The sequence below is a fragment of the Gallus gallus genome, chromosome 4 (assembly GCF_016699485.2).
Source record: "Gallus gallus isolate bGalGal1 chromosome 4, bGalGal1.mat.broiler.GRCg7b, whole genome shotgun sequence".
Taxonomy (NCBI): domain Eukaryota; kingdom Metazoa; phylum Chordata; class Aves; order Galliformes; family Phasianidae; genus Gallus; species Gallus gallus.
Window position 1 is genome coordinate 52,291,985 of NC_052535.1, and position 19,741 is coordinate 52,311,725.

General features: G+C 40.7%; 2 long non-coding RNA genes across 2 annotated transcripts in view; one reads left to right on the forward strand and one right to left on the reverse strand.

The window, feature by feature from the left end:
• Positions 1 to 15,409, reverse strand: part of LOC121110697 — a 52,962-nt gene extending 37,553 nt beyond the window's left edge. Inside the window, exon 1 of the long non-coding RNA XR_005859598.1 lies at positions 15,165 to 15,409. This is a non-coding gene — a long non-coding RNA (uncharacterized LOC121110697). The remainder of the gene's footprint in view (positions 1 to 15,164) is intronic.
• Positions 1,424 to 12,681, forward strand: LOC121110698. Its single transcript, XR_005859599.2, has 3 exons — positions 1,424 to 1,522; positions 3,182 to 3,270; positions 11,448 to 12,681. It is a non-coding gene; the product is annotated as an uncharacterized LOC121110698 (long non-coding RNA).
• Positions 15,410 to 19,741: the final 4,332 nt, after the last annotated feature.

The window sequence follows — 19,741 nt, forward strand, 5'->3', positions numbered from 1 at the left end:
AAACACATTTTTAAAAATCCCTTTTTAACATCTACTGCAATCATTGTGATTATCCTTTGGATTTGAATAGAAATTAAAATGAAAGACCAATACTACTAATAAAATGCAAGACCAAGACATCTCTAGAAGTCAGACTTGTGTCTGATCAGTGTATCTGGCGGAAGACATCACAGCAATCATGCAAAAACTTGAGTTCATTGTTTAAAATTGAAAGGAAAAATAAACAGTTGACAGTGGGAGCTTTTTGTGTATGTAATGAAATCAATCATTTCACAATCACATGCAAGAAGCATTCAATTTTACATTAAGGTATGTTTTGGACAACTTCCTTTACAGCTCCTCCAGTCAGCATGAGGGCCCCAAGCACGGGCGCATGCTTCCGCCATTTTGTGCCCTGTCAGGAGGAGGTGCCCTGGGGTCCTTCACACCCATCCCTGTTTTTCCTTCTGCAAGGAATGCAAGTCAAGGCTTAACACTTTTGGGTAAGTTTGTCATTACCTTATCCCTTTGCTATTACCTCTGCAAAGTGACAGGAGAGATAACTTTTCACACTAGAGGCACTTTTGGCACCAAGGTGCGTTTCACATTGTCAGGGCGTGTTCTGAGGCGCATTGTCCAAACAGTCCTTGAACTCTGGCAGCCATGGGCAGCCTGTTCCATGCCCACCACCTGCTGGTGCAGAACCTTTCCTAACTCCCATCTGGCTCTCCCCTGACACAGCTCCATGCCTTTCACTTGGGTTATGTTACAGAGGTCAGCACTGCCCCTCTGCTCCCTGTGTGGAGCTGCAGCCGCCATGAGGCCTTCCCTCATTCTGCTCTGCTCTGCACTGAACAAACCCAGGGACCTCAGCCACATCTCATACATCTTGTCCTCCAGATCTTCCTCCATCTTCATGACCCTTATTTGGATGCTCTCTAATTGCTTCATGCCCTTCGTATATCATGGTGTCCAAACTGCATTCAGTGATTGAGATGAGATCACAACACTTCAGAGCAGAGCGGGACAGTTCCTCCCCTCAGTTAACTGTTCATTGGGCTGCTGCCATTAGCTCAGTGTTGACTAATTTATCCAGTTTCTCTGAATGTTAACAAGATCTGTGTAGATCAGAAGCCTTTATACAATTACAGTTATCACTCTTATTATATGTCTTATAGTATGGAGGGTATCAAAAAAATATACATCAAATTGGATACTGACATTATGCTTTTCACACAGATAAAACATGTGTTTGAAGGAAAGCACTAAACTTGAATGTTGATTAGGATTACTTCTGTACATTTCTGCTGTACATTTCTGTATGTCCTGATGATTTCCTTGCATTTTCTGTAGGCAAAAAAAAAAAAAAAAAGAAAAAAAAAAGAAAAAAAAAAAACCCACAAACACGTCTTTGAACTTCCTGGTTAATAAGTGTTAGGCATGTGACATATTCTTAATACTCCTTTAAGAGTCCTCTGCATAGACATAAAAGTAAAACGCATTGTTGCTTTTATCAAGAAAGAATTCATAAACTGCCACAAAGGTAAGAGCTAAGAATACACACTTCTTGTTGGTGAAGATAACTTTATCCATATGTACTTGATTTTTATAACTGGCACCATTGTATTACATTTAACATAAGCTTTATTTCAGAGCTGCCTGCAAAATAGGTGGATAGGAAAGGGCAAGGAGTCATAATGGTAAATCCTGGCTCATTTTCTCCTTGGTAACAGTCTGAGAGCAGAGATTACGGGAACGAGAAGAAAAGTGGAGGATTCAGCTGATAATTCTCTTATTTACATAGTGATTCTCAAGTCTAATACTGCACAGTGCAGTCTCAGCTCTCATTCTCACTCATCCCTTACCTGCTCTTTGTTTCTTCAGTTCCTAGAGCTAACTCACTTATTAATGTGGAAGTAGAAAAGTGCAATTTGATTTGCTTATTTCCCTCTTCACAGCTCCCATATTCAAGTGTGACAGAAAAATCTACCTACCTGAAAACAGTTTATTCTGCATCAAATGACTTATTGCACAACCTTAGTGCTAAAGTTTTGATTTTATGCTGAAGGATATAAACAAAGAGCAAAGAGGCACTTTGAGGATTAGCGCAGTCTTGGACTACTATAGCCGGTATATAAAGTGAGGAACAAACACACACATACCGAGTATTGAAACAGTGCTGTTGCTGCCACTTGTTGTTGACCTGCATGCAAGGGAGGGTAAAAGACAATTTTCCTTTGGTAGGTGTACACAAGAAAAACAGCTGCACACTGCTACTCACAGCTTAATTACTGCAAAGATGTTATTTAAGACTGTGTTAGTGCTTCATGGCTGGAGGCTCCCACTGCAAGGAGCAGTGCACACTTGGAAAAGATCCCAGCATAGAGCTTGCATGATCCCTGCCTATGATGAAGGAGCCTGGGGGATGAGCAAAGGCAGAATGAGCAATGAAGAGATCATGGCACCTGTGGGTGAGCTCAGAAATTTTATGGGGTCAGAAGGAAAAAAGTGTGGGACAACCTTGCCCTGAAGGTACCGTTTCTGCCTGCCTCATCCCCTAGCTAGGTCAGACCTTGCCTTTTCAAATGGCACGATATGAAATCAGTATTATGAAAGCAGTGCTGTCTGGTACTTCATGCTAGTGACCAGGAACCAGAGGTTATAGGGTCAGTGGCCTTTCAGGATAATGCTCTGAGCCAGTAGCAGCAGATCAGAGATAAGCCTGGTCTGCTCTTGGCTGTATTTTTTGAAATTCAATTACCTAGTGGAAAAACTACCCTCAAAATCACAAATAAATGTCGCAGGCTTACACAAATTTGAACACATGCTTAGGTGCACTCAGCCAGGCTTGTCACTAACACTAACGCTGTTAGATATTTTGAACATGATGACTTCCTCCTTGAAGGTTTTAAGCAGGAAATTTGTTTCCTGAAGCACTGGTCATTCATCTGATGAAAGTAAGGTTCCCTTGGGGTCTAAAGTTTAATCATCTTATAAAATAACAACTTCTGAATTTAAGATAGGAAAGAAAAGAAACAGACCAAACTTTTATGAAAGAGCTGGGGGAAAAAACAGATTCAGAGAGCCTATCTATGTATTGATTTCATTGTCTAGAAAGCCTGTTTATAGTCCTGACTCTATGCAAGGATGAGTCCCAGGATAACATTTTTCCCTTTTTCACATTGTGATTTTTGTGCTGCAGCCCTGGGATGATGAAGCTGGACAATCAAAGGAACAGAGGCTGCAGATGCTGCATAGATGTGACAGACTGGAATTTAACTTCTAATGCAGGTATTTTCCTACTTGATAGAAAAAAAAGGTGACACAATTATCACTAAATAACAGAGATACAAACAGGAGAAAAGCTTGCTTGCTCTTCTCCTACACTATTTTTACGTAGGTTTTCTGAAAATACCTTCATATCCTGTCATTTTCCAATGGCAGATAATGTTTCTATTGCCATTTAGTTCATTACCCAGGGGTCTGTAGAGTAAAACACAATTTTCATGCTTGGATTCCAACCATACCTGCCATGCATAACAAAAGCCATGCAGTCATTTCACAAAAAAAAAAAATCAAATTCTTTTTGGAGGTGTGTTTTTCTAGATGGATGAATCTGCAGTGTTTCTGATTAGTTTAAAATGAAAAGGCAAGGGAAAGAAAAAGAAATTTCTCCCTCTGGATATTTGGTCTCAGTGATACAACAGCTTCTGGAAAGGAGGATTGCCTGTTTCTTTAAATAGAGCATTACTTGTTAGCCATGTGTACTGCACAATTAGGCATGAGACAATTGCTCTACTGTCTGCAGACCCAGGAGGAACGCATGCACACAGATGCATTCAGTTCTGCTAACAGGCTGGTGAGAAGCCTCCTGCAGCTGTTCTATGCCTCCCCACTCCTGGCTGGCAGATTTTAAGGGCTAACCCTGCTCGGTGGCCTCAGTAGGGACAAAGCCACTGACCCAGTACTGGAGCCCCATCCCAAGTGAGGAGATGTCAGCAATGTTGATCTCATTTGCTCCTGTTTACTTAGCACTGCGCCAGCAACCTATGAGCCTTTCTAGATTAATCTAATGATGCAAATATGCACTCCTCCCAGGAGAATCATAGAATCGTAGAATGGTTTGAGTTGGAAGAAGTACTGGTCTATTGGTTTATTAATTATTATAATGCTTTCTGTTGCCATTTGGTGTTTTGCCCTGGAAGAGGCACCCTGCTGTATGGAAGGCACTTGTGGGGGCAGAACCATCCTGACATGTGCATGGTGCAGCAGCAATATTCCACTGGGTGCTTACTGCTCTTGATTTCCACATGGGTCAATGGGATCTGGGCTTGCTCAGCACCTCAGAGGAGCATGCACTGATAATGATGCAGCCAGCAGAAGATTAAGAGGCTGTCATGTTACCTCACAGGAAATCATTAGCCACTATGTTTTATAAAATAATGATAAAATATAGTACTCTCTGTATTTCATACCTGCTTCTTCACTAAATATAACATGTTTGTAACAGAGAACATGATTATTCCAGCACCTCTGAAATCTTCATGGAAAATGTGTATGCTTCAGTTTCTCTGTCCTCAACTTGCCTATTGCTGGGCACTCAGCCAGCCTGAGAGCCTACAAAATTAGCAATGTCCATATGAAGATGTTTGTGACTCAAGGCCAAGAAGAAATCCCATGTACGTTTCCATATCTGCTTATGGCTAGCAGTCCCTCTGCCAGCTCTTAATCCAAATCTCACTGAAGTCAATCAAAAAATGGCTTTGCCTTTCCCTGGGATTCAAAGAGGTTCCTAAACCATGTGAATGCAATAAAAGCTTCACTATTGCAAAGGTTTCGGAGAAGTGCTCATATTACTTGCCATACTCACTAGGTTTTTGTATGTCTGGGCTGGTTGAAGGATGAATCAAATCAGTGAATACTCATTTTGAATATGCATGTTATTCTTCCTTTATGTCAGGGTTTTAATATAAAGTAAGGTTAGCTATTAAAACCACATCATGTAAGAAACATAAATTTGGGGAAAGTGGATGTTGTATGTGTGATTAGGCAAGATAAATAAGTCACAGGACTCCTACTGTCTTAACAAGGGATCTTAAGATTATAGTGGTACAGTTAATTTTGGATACAAAGGTTCTGATGTCTAAGTAAATAGCTCTGTAAATAAGTACAGGATTTCATTGGTCATTCATTCTGATCTGCAGTTAGATTCATTGCATAAATTAAGATTTGAATGTTCATCATTCCTGTTGGGAAGGAAAATATTTGAGTAAAATTTGTTCAGGTGTTCCATTTAGACTCTTCCAAACTGATTCAATTGATATCTAGATTTGTGGGTATTTTTATGCCTCATGCCCACAGGTAAAACTCTAACACAAGCTATACAAAATGATTAACCTTATACTAAAAAACAAAAATGAAAACAAATGCCAACAATGAGACTTGCCTATGGTTACATTTTCCTCTTGCCATCTGCTCGTTATTGCCTTTATTGGAACACCTATAGGAATATGAGTGCATTTTGTAGCCATTTTGCCAATGGTAAGTATTGTATTTGCAGAAAAGTTTTGTATTTATGGTAAAGAAAGCAGTAACAGATCTGGCAGAAATGATCTTCATTCGCAGCTACTGCTCACAGAGGATTTTCTGAATCTGATCTGCAACTGCTGAAATTTCACAGTGGCATGTACTTCTCAAGAAGATTTCTACAGCTTCATCTGGAGAGCTCTGGGAAGGAACAGCTCAGACTCAGCTGTAGCTTATTTATCCCCTGGTTCTCTACTCCTTTAAAGGAAGGGGACACAAAATAGATAGAAAAGAGGAAACATTTTCACCAACTCCTGCTTGTTCTTTCTTGGTCTCTGTCTGCCTTACCCCATTAGCTTTACTTTAAAACTTACACATATATTGGAAGAATATTTTGTTAAGTTACTTGTTACTTGAATTAACAGGGTTACCATCACAGTACCAAACAAGACATTTCCAAAGTGATAAATTAAAAATATTATGAGAACACAGGCAGAAGCACTAATAGTGTATATATCATTAACTTGAGCTGATAAAATATTAACAGCTTAATTCCTGCCGAATACACTAGATACCTCTTCCAGCACTATGCTAATGTTTGAAGATTATCCATCAAGAACTGACAGCAGTTTAACTTTGGTTTAATCAGTATAGCATTTGTGCAGCTTGGACATGCATAAAGAAGCAAACAATTCAAACAAAAGACAAAGTTTCAGAAATTGCATTATTTTGTATTTTCCTAGATTATTAGAATTTGTGGCCTTTTAGCTGAAATATTTTCAGCCCCTCCAAACAAGTTTCAGAATGTCTAAGGAAGAGGAGTAATGCACCAAGGCATGTGATGGAGTGCTTGGAAAGGATTTTGACAACTGAAGTTGAGATATAGCAAAGAAAATGTGTGATCCTACTGAGTTTCCATACTTTTTGTTATGATTTATCTTCAAGAAATGTTCCATTATGGCCCACTGGATGGCTCTGCAGTCATTCAGTCATGGAGAGAGGTTGAATGGAATCAGTGTAAATCAGGAATAATTCTACTTTTGTCAGTAGAATTACTGAGGTGCTGAAGTTACTTTTGTAGTACTGAATGAGCATCCTTTTAGATTCCTTGTACTCATCTCTTGATCAAATCCAGTGGCACCTCCCCAGACAATTCACAGTGCCTATGGATCAAGTTTTTCTTTGTTTTTATTTGGGATTTTCTCCTTCTCCTAAAGAGATCAGGAAGAGAGGAAGCAGAAAATAGGGAGAATAGCTTTTTTTAGACATTGTATCCTGAAAACAAAAGGAGCTAAAGGACTGAGATTTTATAGCCACATCATTTGGAGGTACATAACATAAATAGATTTTCTTTTGGCAACAGTTACTGCAGTTAAAAATTACCCATCAACTTCCAAGTTGGCAGGACAGAACAAAATCTGTGATGTCTTCTCCCCAGCTGTTGGCCAGTGGTGGACATTAATAAGAACTCCTAGGCTTAGGAAGCTTAGAAAAAAACTTGGCTTTCTTGAAAACATCCAGTGAAAGAAAGAGAGGTATAAGATGTTTTATCATGACAACATGAGACTTTCTTGTGACTACTACTTCAAAAAGTCTTAACAGGAAAGTAATCACCCATGCACAGATAATTTTATAAAAGCCATGTAGGTGCCAAAAAAATTCTACCAAGATCCTCATTTTCCATACTCAGTGCCATGATGTCTTCAGCCACAGGACAAAACATGCTGTCTTGGCAAAGTTTAATTAATAAAACTTTTAAGCCAGATTCTGTGGCATCTTCTAACTGTGCTTCTTCTTCAGGATAGATCTTTACTATACCTTTATACTGAGAGAAGCCTATTTTGTTTTTATAGGCTAGGAATTCCTCAGGAAAACTCTCTATTCTTTGTAGGTCTTTGAATAGTTGACTTGTATATATAATCTGTCAGTGGCACTTCCAATCTTTATTGAAACTTGTGATCCGGGACAAATTTGTTAGCCATGTTTTTTCCCTTCTGAGTATTAAGGATAAAAATACAGCTTGATAATGCTGTGGGAAATTCAGCCTGCCTGGAGATGTATTCATACTTGCATGCACCTTGTGTACCATCAGCTCTCAGTAGCTGAACCCAGGTGAGGAATTAAACTGGAGCACTTTGGAAAAATGTATTCCTGAACAGCACAGGAAAAACTGATGTGATGCATATGCCACAGCTTGTGCAGGCTGGGTAAAGCAAAACTAACGTTTATCTCACTGATATCCTCAAATCAACAAGAGCGCATTTATCAGGGAGCATACAGAGAATAGTATTAATCACTCAACCAAGTTGCCATCCACTCTGTCTGAATTTCTTAGACAGGCTCAAAAGGGAGGGAGAAAAAAAGAAAACCAGTAAATCCCACGGTCATGGCCCAACAGTAAGGGAGTGCATTAACTTTAACCTCTCCAAGAACTGTGCCAAGGCAACGTTCCATCCTTGATTGGTAAAACACATTCCCACCTGTTTAGGCTTAAAGAGATTATATTCTACCTAATGGACATGGTAGGTCCCTTGTTGTTTTTTGGACACTGACACCTGGTTGTTTTTATCAGGAATATCACCAAGTAAATATTTCTATTCCTGAAGTCAAATTTAGCTTGTATTTTCCTTATTCATTAAGACTCTGATGGGCAATCATACTTGCCCAACAGGTGAGCAATATACACAGTTCAATTCAACCATGTAATTAATGGCCTCTACTTAAAAGCTGTATTTCATTTGATTTATAGCACATGACATTCTTTTTCAGCCCCACTTGTTAATTGGTCCTATTAGTAGCCCTTTTTTCCTTCATTCCTTTCATTAGCTACATACAAGAGTCTCCTGATTTTTGAGGGCAAGGGGACAAAGTAAAAGCGTTGCAAAATTATCTACAGGTTAATTGTCTGCTTGTCCCAACCAGCAGGGTCAGAGCTATGCCAGCAGCTTCAGGTGCCACAGTCATGTTTTGATCCAGGGCTGTGACACATCATTGTGGCGGTGATGAAATTGCAAGGAAGAGGCCAAGAGAGGAAACCTGGGGGTCTGGGGTCTCCTGCATCAGAGCCTTCTCTCCTCTCATCCAGTCGGCACTTAGCAGGAGCCTTCTGTGAGCTCCCAGCCCTCTTCCTCCTCTGAAAGTAGCAAAAAAAGTGCTTGGGAGGAAAAAGTGTCTTCAGCAGGGTGAAACTCTAAGGCTACCTCTGAACAGACTCTCCCTGCTTGTAAGTGGCTGTGCAGCACTTAGAGGCTGTCTAATTGTCACAGATAGATCAGAAAGCCTCTCTGAAAACTGTGTCAGCCCCATTTAATTATTTTGCTTCACACTCCAGTGCCTATAATACAACAGTGCTTGCAAGGTCTTCTCTGTGCCCACGGCTGCCTGGGAGAAGAGTAGCTGATTTAGAGGTTGGAGGGGAACTAAAAGCAAAGATTCATTATGGTTTCCAAGGAAAGCAAAATGAAATGTAACAGGAACTGTTAAAAATTGCTTCAGTAATCAGTCTCGTGATTTAGGAAATGGGCCATAGAGAGACCAGAAGATGCATCATAAACCTTCTGGATCACTGCTCAGTGATATCTGGCTGCTCACCACCTTCTGAAAGTTGTGCAATTTGGATGCTAGAAAACACTGAGGTGCCACATGTGAGTTTCTGGTATGGATAACAGCATAGATAAGTTGATATGCTGGGTCGTATTTTCATTTTCTCTAGAGCTCTTCTGAGCTGTTATGTAGTTTTTCACAGAGGTGTAATGATAAGAAAGTGGCTTTTCTGCATAAGTAAATAATGTCTCTGATTTTTTTTCACAGTTATAAAGTGTCATACATGACCCTGTATTATAGATACAAACATAAAGGAAGTAGTAACCCAAACTCAAAAATCTGTCAAATAATATTAGCCATGATTAACATTAGTTTTGCCAGGAGTTACGTTTTCCAAATTCTGTTCTCCATCTTCTAATAGCATTCTCAGATTATATGGCACGATACTCAAATTGCTACTTACACTAACAATAAAATGGAGCATGCTAACATTATATCATAGTAATTAGTCCTGTTGCTACAACAACAACAACAACAACAAAATATGGAAAAAGAAGCAGGTACTTGTCTGCTATACAGCTGTTTCTACACAAACCAGACGTTCTGCTATCTGAAATGTTTCCTCATGAGAGAAAAGAAATAAGGTTTGGTCTCTGTATGATACAATTGAATCAAATACCATAGCTGACTCTCCTAGCCTTTCTTCTTTGTGAATACTGCTCTTCTCTTGAAAATTGTCGTGAATTAGATATGACTTTTTTTTTAAAGGCACATTAGCAAAATTAGAGGTAAAGGATTATTTTTCATCACAATTTTACATTTTCATTAACTTAATTTTGTTTGCAATTTCGTTATCACATGTCAACGTTACAGGTTTCCTCAGTATCTTATAGAATTCTCCTCTTTTCATAGGTGAATTTTCAAAAACTTCAATCATCATATGAAAAAATATGTTAAATGCAGCTAAAAAGCTGTTACTTGTAGCTAATGTTTACATGATACGCTAATGTAATATAGCTATTATACATTATAATAATTACTTAATGAACTTAATACTTTTAGATCCTACTTTGTAGGGACCGTAGATGTTACTGTAATTTTAAATCAAATGTAATGATGCACTTCCAAGAGCGACCTCCCTCACAGGTAAGTGCATTTATTGTCTTGCCTACAGAAAGTGAAAAGTGAAAAAGCAAAGGGAAGAGACTTCCATCAAAAATAGCAATGAAATAATTGCAGGAAGGGGTCTCAGAGTATGATTTCATGGATCTGGTGAGAGCTGAGATATAACCCAGCAGTCAACCCAGCTCAGGAAAAATATTTTAATGGAGAAAAATTTGCTTCAGTATCTAGAAACTTTTCCTTTACTTAGGTGATGTGGCTGATTAAGGTGGCTTTCTGCCAGTGAGGGGAGGAGGGCTTAGCAGTTTTGCAGGAAAGAGGTATGTTAGTGGCTACAAAGTGCACAGGAGACGTTGCTTGCAGATAGGTTCACTCAGGACATATCAGCTTAGAGTAAAAAAGGCTTTAATACCTGTTTGCAAAACCCTGCTCTATTCCTGGAATAGTTCTAGAGATTTTTTTTTCATCTTGTAGTAATTCATGACTGACTTGAGTTAAAATATAAATGCATTAATGCTCAGAAATGGAAAAAGCAAATATTTAGAAAGACTGGAGAATATCTAAGAAATACACATCCCCCTCTTCCATCTGTCATTGTAGCACCCTCATGGGAGCACCCGCCAGTCAGCCTCATGACAACTGCAGCCACACAGGGGCTGCCTTATGGGATACAGCCCCATTCTGCCCCTTCAAGAATTGTGTGACTGCCACAGAAAGTGGCACATGGCTGTGTCTGAGTAAGAACTTGGCAGGGCTTCCTTGCTCCTTCAGGCAAAGGATTAGAAAGCTCCCAGGCATTTCTGGATTTTCTTGGGTCTGCACTGCTTACAGTCAGCCCTGAGAAATTCTTGGCAGCTGCAAAGGGCAGATCCTGAGCTGAGAGATGCACATGTGTCCAGAAACAACTGGGTCTGACCCCTCACTGTGCCAGGACTGCACTGTCAGCACATGTGTATGTGTACAAGAGAGGCTGGGGAGAGAAAAAAGTAAAGAGAAAAGAAATCTAGTCTGTTGCATCACTTCACAAGCATGATTTAGTTGGTGGTATGTGAAATCATTGGTTTTCTGCTTTATAGAGAGAATTGTAGTTGGTGCCAGCTTATCTCATACCTCAGTCTGTGGGAAGATCACATTAGATGCAGAACTGTTATGAATAAAGATGGCTATTGGCTATTTTCACCTCTCCCCCACTCCTCAGCCTCTCCTTTGTGCAGTTCTCTGAAGTACTATATTTCAGCTGCTTCTACAGCCTTTACTTGTGTTATCTCTTATTTGAGGTTTATTTATCCAGAAGATGCCTTTACATTCCCGAAGGTCTGAACTCCTTTGACTGCTATTTCTGCTGTGCTACTTGGTTGTTACATGGCTTTAAAGTATCTTCAACTTTGAAAGAAGCAAAGGAGATGGAAAACAACAACAACAACAACAACAAACTGTGAGAGGAAGAAAGGTCAAAGTACTTGACAAGAGTCTGAAAAACAGTGTTTTCTGAATAAATACATTGTTTTCCAAAAGTGCCAGGCCATGGAATACGCACACTGCAGGAAATTTCTAACACCAAGGAGCCTATCAAAAGCACTACAGAGCTTTGCCACGAGGATAGAAAACACCCATCCTAGAATCATTTCAGGACCAAATCCTTCCCCTCTAAGTCAATAAACACTCAGAACTTGTGAGAATATATTTTTGAGGCAGAGAGCAGCTCTTGGACAGGCTTGCAAGAATCTTAGTCACGCTGTTATCCATGTGCTTAGAGAAGTGTTTTTTATATGGGAAATTTATTTAAACAAGAGGATAAAACACTGCAGGAAAGTTTTCTTTCTGTAAAAGAAGCACAATAGAGCAAAGGATGGAAATCAATTGTTTTTGAGCTTAAAAGAATCATTACTTCAACTGAAGCAAGTGATAATACTTTTAAATGCAAAGCTGTCTGTATTGAACACTTTTCTCCTTTCTATACCTGTTCTGAATTTCTTTCTTTAGTGTGCTGATGGCTATCAAGAACTTCACACAGATAAGTAGAGTGAGATGCTTTCTTCCTTACTACCAACCTCTGGAAACATGTGAGGTTATCTAGCACACACCCATCATTCCTGCTGGATTGACATCAGCAGTGCAAATACAGGCCTGGAGCATCACAGGAAGAGGTTATAGGGTGCTGATTACCCAGGAGAAACTTTCTTTCTATTGGGAACAGCAGAAAAACAAAATCACTAGTGCTACAATGAGTAATTAACTCTTGATACGTGGTGATGGTTAGGAAATAAAAAAGAGATTTTTGATTACAATCCCAGTTCTACATTTCCCAGTTGTCACAGCCTCAACACCAAAGCTTTTAATGATTCATAGGTACCAAGATTAAAAAGGATTCACTGTGTGTCAACACCTATGCAAACAGTGTCTCCTTGCACAGCAGGATACTCTTTCTATACTGTCAAGGAAGTGCCAAAGAGTGAAAGCAAACAGGCTCCATAAATCCTAACACAAATAAAGACAGTTACAAATTGACAATTGAGTCTCTGAAGTGACAAGTCTGTGACCATTACAACGCGGCTCTTACAGAATATTCTTCGTCTTAATGAAGCTCCCTGTGACTCCCTATGCTAAAGAGAGATGCATTTTGCATTTGCACTAAACAAATACTGTTACTGTAACATCAAGGTTGAAGTAATGGCCTGTGACCTGTGCAGAGCTATGACATGGACTTCACTGGGCGCAGACAGCCTATCCTGAGCCTGATATAGGATGAACTATATATCGCAAAATCTCAGAATGGCTGAGTTTGGAAGGGATTTCTGGAGGTCATCTGGTCCATCAAGGACCTCAAGGAGGGCCACTCAGAGCAAGGTGTCCAAGCCCACGTCCAGGCAGCTTTTGAAGATCTCCAAGGGGGAGATTCCACAGGCTCTCTAGGGCAGCCTGTGCAATTGCTCCATCACTCACACATCACAGAAGTGCTTCCTGGTGTTCAAAGAGAACATCCTTTGCACCAGTTTGTGCCCACTGCCTCTTGTCCTGGCTCTGGACACCACTGAAAAAAGCCTAGATCCCTCGTCTTTGCATACTCCTTTCAGGTATTTATGCACATTGATAAGATAGTCCCTTATCTTCACCTCTCCCAGCTGAGCAGTCCCAGCTCTCTCAGCCTCTCACCACAGGAGACGTGCTCCATCCTTTTGATCATCGTAGTGGCTCTCTGCTGGACTCTTTCCAGTGTGTCTAAGTCTCCCCTGTCATCTCCCACATAATCTGTATGATGATCTTTCTTATCATCCCTTGTATCACCTATTTGATGTGGTCATATGTACACTGTACCTATCTTGTTCTCAGCTTTGTAGCCTCACTCTCAGCTCTGCCAAGGCAAAAGAGTTAAGACCAGCCCAAAATACTGAAGTAGGTTCCTACCAGGCCAGACATCAAATGAAAAAATGTAGCTGTGGTGTATGAGAATGGTTGCTCAACTGTTTTTAATATATAGTTCATTCACTTTTACAGGAGAATAAATGAAGCAGACAGTATAAGCAGTCTTGGAAAGACTGAAAAAGACAACTTTGAGACTTTTAGAGAAAAGACTTATGGGGTTTCAACATTTCAGAGAGATAAAACAGCCCAGAGATCTGAGTTATGGCCAAAATTAAATGAACATAATGTTGCTTTTCTAGCCCCATGGGGAGAATTGTCCACACCATAAAATCAGCTTGGCCCCATCCAAAGCAAGCCAGAACCTTCAGGAGAGAGGGCACTGACAATGTTTTGGGTTAAGTCATGCTCTGGGTTTGCTGGTGAGCAGGGCAGAAATGAACAGTGAGATGGCATAGGTAGACATGCTGGACACGTCATCTTCAAAGTGTGTGTTGGAGATGAGGAATTGACGGTTGAGACCAAGCTGAGCTTTCTATGCTTCTCTTTCCTTTCGTAGAATGATTATGGTCAACGTTGTCTACAGGTGCTGTCAGTCAAAGTAACAGCTAGGGCTGCCAGGATGCCGGCAGGTCAACCCCCATCACTGCAGCACACTATACAGGTGGAAACTCATACAACTTCCAGAAAAGAGAAGAAAACCCTTTTTTCCTCACATCTACTCCTTTATTTTCTCATAGGATCAAGTTGTGATTTGGATTTACTGTAAAGCTGAACAGTGTAGTCAGTAATAGATGGGAGAAGAAATTGCAGCAGTACTTCTATAACAGTTTGTGAGGCATGGATGACCTCTTTTTTACTTTTCTCTGTCAAATAGTGATATTATGTTGTGATTGTTTTTTTGTTGTTTGTTTGTTTTGTTTTGTTTTGTTTTGTTTTAATTAAAAATTAATACTATATTATTTTGTAAAATTTCCCAGAAATATCATTTTCAGTATGCTTTCTGCAAATTTGTATATGTAATCTGTATTGACTGGAGAACAAAAGCAAACACTGATTCCTCATTGCATCTCTTTTTCAGTCTCTTCCTCTCCCGCCTCATACAAGATACAGTTGTGAATCACAATGCTTCCTTTAATGCTTCCACATGAGGAGAAAGGGGACTTAATCCAAAAATGAGGATTTTTACTCCTCTGGACACCATTTGTGATTGTGGAAGAGAGAGATTTGGCTGGGAAACCTAGTATGTGGCTGCAGTTTACAGCACATCACATCAGCTGCATCCAATATCTCACATCCCATATTCCATACCCTACATCACATCACATCTTGGCTGCATCTCAGTGAGTTTACTGGGAGGCCAGGTGGAGAGGTAATGGACTGCAGATGAAGTTGACCTTGGTTATGGTTTTGGCTGGTCTGGTTCTTGGGATGCTGTGGGGATTGGCCTTATTTTTCCCAGCACAGAATGGCAATGGAAAGACAGTCAGTGGCTTTCATCTATTTTTCCAGTAGTAGTAGGTAACACAGACATATATATACCCAGCTAAGGCAACATAGTGGGGAGCATTAAGTGTGTGGCTAATTGTAATTACAATTACACAGGCCCATATAATAAAATCATTTCCCATTACCTTTTTTCTTGTCCAGTGGCATGCTGGAAAACATATGAATCTTCTTGTTCTGGCAGCTAAGGTCACCCTGCCCTGGCCTCTGGAGTGCCCCCTATGCTGTCTGCTATGCCCCTGCTGGGCTCCCACTATCCTCACTTCCACTCAGACCCCCAGCTCCCCAGACACTGATGCTCTTGATGATCAAGGAAGATGCTGGGGAGGGGTTCCTTTTTGAGCACATAGCGGGGACCCTGTCACCCTGGTTACAATATGGGGATCCTCCCTGTGAGCTCACAAAGGACAGCACAGGGATGCTGGCAGCATCTCCCTCAGAGTCCCTCAGCGTGTATATGACGTGGTACCCAAAGGATGAAGTTTCAGCCACCATTACTAGTTTTCCTGGTTGTTTTTTTTTTTTTTGTGTGTGTGTGTTCGTTTGTTTGTGTTTTTTGTTTGTTAGTTAGTTTGTTTTTGTTTTAAATCGTAGTGTTTTTCCCCTCTGCAAAGTCCTCAGGGATAAATACATTGCTTTATAGAGGTTCCTTTAAAATGAAAACCTAACAATTCTTTAAATGCTGCTGAGACCATCAGGGTCTGTCCCAGCCATGGGAATACAGCATGGATTCTGCTGCATTGTTTGGGGACATAAAGTATAGGATCAGCCACTGCAACCCTCTCCTACTCCCCCCATTGTCACTCAGACAATGGTCATGCCTTTCTTTGTGCTTGAGCAATGGAGAAGTGCCTTTGGGATGAGCCACTGCCACATGCCCATGCACAGGCATGGACACAAACCTCTGGAGAGTTTCCTCCTGTCTCATCTTCATCTTTCTTGTATTCTTGCTTCCCAGCAGGCCTCAGGGGGGCTGTGTACACCCCAACTCTCACCTCCAACTTTACCAGACCTAATTTGCCCATTTCCCCACCACCCCTTACTGGCCTGACTTCATTCCCAGGGTTCTCTACAGCACATATTTTTGACCTGCAAAACACATCATCATGAGCACCGCACATCACCACCAGAACCTCACTGCCACTGTTCCTCTGTTGGTAAACCTCATAGAATCATGGAATCATTAAAGTTGAAAAAGACCTCTAAGGTCATCTAGTCCAACTGTGTAACTACCACCAATATTACCCAATTAACCATGTCCCTAAGTACTCCATCTACCCTTTCTTTAAACTCTTCCACGGATGGTGACTCCACCACTTCCCTGGGCAGCCTGTTCCAGTGCTCGACCACTCTTTCTGAGAAGAGTTTATTCCTAATATCCTTCCTTGGATCAACTTGTAGCCTCTCCCTCTCATCTTATCTCTGTTACCAGGGAAAAGAGGCCAACCCTTTACTTCAACCTCCTTTCAGGCAGAATCTGAAGCCATAAGGTCTTCCCTGAGCCTACTTTTCTCCAGACTAAACAATCCCAGTTCCCTCAGCCATTCCCCAGAAGACTTATGCTCCAGACACTACACCTATTTCATTGTCTACATTATTTCTGTTACAAGCCAGGGTGTAATTGGCCTTCTTAGCCACATAGGCATGCTGCTGGCTCATGTTCAGCTGAGCCTTCAGATCCTTTTCCTCTGTGGAGCTTATCAGCCTCCTGTTCATGGCCCATGCTTTTACCTGGCCACCTTCTTTTTTTTCATCAATTCTCTCTTTTTGCCATGTTTCTTGAAGCAGTTGGATTCATCTCCCCTGGTGGCAGCCACCCTCGGGCTTCTGGACTTGCTTGTACCATGCAATGTAAGACTCCTCTTCTGCAGCCTCACAGATAAGAATGTGGCCAACTGTGATGTGGTAGCACAAGGTGATGATGCACTGGGGTAGCTGATGCCTTCCACCACCCAAGCATCCCTAAGGAAGGAAACTAAGGGAGGTTGCCTCCATGTGCCACCAAACAACTCATCTCAATGCTTCATTCAGAGTTTTGTGCAGTATTTCCAATCAATTCCCTTTTCAAAAGCACATTTCAAAACAAAGAAATTGAAAAAAAAAACCAAAACTATTAAATGGGATCGCACTGGCTGGAGTGAAGGTGGATTAGGAAAGTCCCTGTGTAACTGGAGACTTTTTTTCAGTCAGATGGGTTACACAAGGCTTGTGGAAAACAGGGAAACAGGGCAGAGGTGATTTTGTTGGTGCTGGAGAGTAAGAACTTTTTTAGGGGAGAGAGAAATTGAGAACGTTACATACAGAAATGAATTCAGGAGTTGAGGCAAGCTCAAAAGTGTGTGTAGAAGTGGGTTTAAGATGTAAGGTGTTTTGTTACTTCAAAACAGAAGAGCATGATCTGAGAGGCTTGCAACTTTCACAATCTTCCTTCATCACCATGCTGTGACATTACTCTGGATACCCTTGTAAACTAGATTTCAGCTACAGGAGACTGCATGAGAGGTGCAGGTAAGTCCTGGATACTTCCAAGCATATGTGAAAACATAGCAAAAAAGCCCCCAAAGAAACAACCAGGTTTGTTCAACTGCAAACGTTAGCTTGTCCAGTGCCCCTCACACGCCTCACAGGACAGAGATGTGGCTGTTGTTTGAGGTGCATGTGCATTATTTTTCTTTCTTCCTCGATATTCCAAAATGAAATAGTTAAAGAGAACTCTTAGGAGGGTACCTGCAGGGAAGAATGTTATACCAGAGGGGTTACACGTAAGATGCACTCAGGAAAGCTGCCAAGATTGGTTGGGTACTTGCAGAGATGCTTATGAGATAAAGGAAAAAGGAAAAGCTAGGAAAAAAAGGAATAGCAAGGCATTGAGAATAGGCCTGCGTCACCCAGGCTGCCTGCACCTTGCAGCACTTGGCACCCAGTATTTGCACCTACCTCTCCTTATACTTTTGCTCTTGGTATTAAAGTCTCTGTAGACCAGGTGCACAAGGATAGGGCAGTTCATGTTGGATTTACACAGCTCTTTGTCCAAAGAAATGCTCTTCTATGGAATGGCTTTGATAGGATGGTTGGGTACAAGGAAAAATTCTAGTAAAATGTAGAAATAACTTCAATTTTTAAAAAATTAAAATCGTTGCACTGTACCTTGAAATCCTGTCAAGCAGGCAGCACTAAACACATGACATTTGAATGAACAAACTTACAGTGATCAAAACTCCTCTGCTCTCCATTAGGAAGAAAAGTTCTTTTCTGCTTCTAAACCACCCACCTATCACAGCTTCTTTTGCATCTAAAAACCAATAATCATAACTTCTTACAGCCTGTTCATATAATACAGGCATAATGTTCCAGAACCATACAATGGAGTAATCACTTAATTTCAGCTCTTGGATACTGCACACAAGCAATGTAAAGAGGAGCAATCACTGCATTGCAGTTTAAAACTACTCACTATCCTGCATACGTGGTAGCAGCTCAGGGGTTTGTGACATTGCCTGGCTATTGCAACACATCGTGCTGCAAAGTAACACGTGTGAAGCACAAATGAAAAAAATTCAGAAGTGGAAAAACATGACTGAAGGACAGTATTACTAATTGTATGGCAATTTCAGCTGAATCACAGTTATCAGCTGTAAGACTGCCAAGAGCAGGACAGACAGCAGACCTATCTCTGATACAAGCAGGGGGTTAGTCAGAGCAGATAGCACGGTGGGGAACAAACACTCTACTGTGAGCTGTGCTTTTAGTATTGTATAGGAGGAACAAAAGGGTGAAAAAGTGTTCTCTGGACTCCTAACTTAGTTAGGGCTAACTCTCTACCTATTAGAGTTAGGTAATATTACATAGCATAGTGCCAGGAGTTGTTCTTAAATTAGTCTGGTGTCAACACTTTAGGTTTGAAGTGTTTCTGAGGAAATTATTCCAGAGGGAAATTGAAGTGAGTTACAGAGACAGCTGTCGTTGGCCTTAGAGTAAAAGGCATGGAGAGAAACCTAAGTGTATCAGGATACCATCTAGGAACCAGGTTGGAGGGGACATATGAGACCAAAGAGTCAGAAAAGGCATGCCAAGTTATGTAAATCAAAAGCAAATTCTATTTTCTACCAGAAAGGTAGGCAAATGATTGGAAAACTGATGAAAAAAGGTCCTGAATCAGACCATGTAGAATACAAGAAAAAGACAAAATCTTACTGTGTTTGCATAGGTATGTTTTATACATCAAACCTTTAGTCCACGATTTATTTAAAATTCAAAGACTGATAAGTGATAAAAAAGAACTACACTTCAGTGATGTGTGTGTGTGTGTGTGTGTGTGTGTGTGTGTGTGTAAAAGCATAAACACATGCACATACACTGTGTCCATTTATGTGCTGTATACTTCCATATACTCTTAAGGATCATTTGCTGCCTGAACTCTGTGCTCTGGCTGAGATCTCATCAGTGGCAATAAATCCATCCTATACAGATCTTGTCACTGAAGAGAGGATTATTCTCACTGATGACACCCAGGTTAGCTTCTAGTTCCAAGTGAACAGCTAGTTTGTTTTATCAGTTAAATCTATGACTCACTAGAAAAGTAGTTTTCAAGTGTACTTTTTCCATGCAGCAGAGATAATTCAACATCTATTGTTCTGAAGTATTCCAGGACATTTTACAGACTGCTTAAGCTGCATGCATTAAATTTTGTTAGGTTACATTGCTG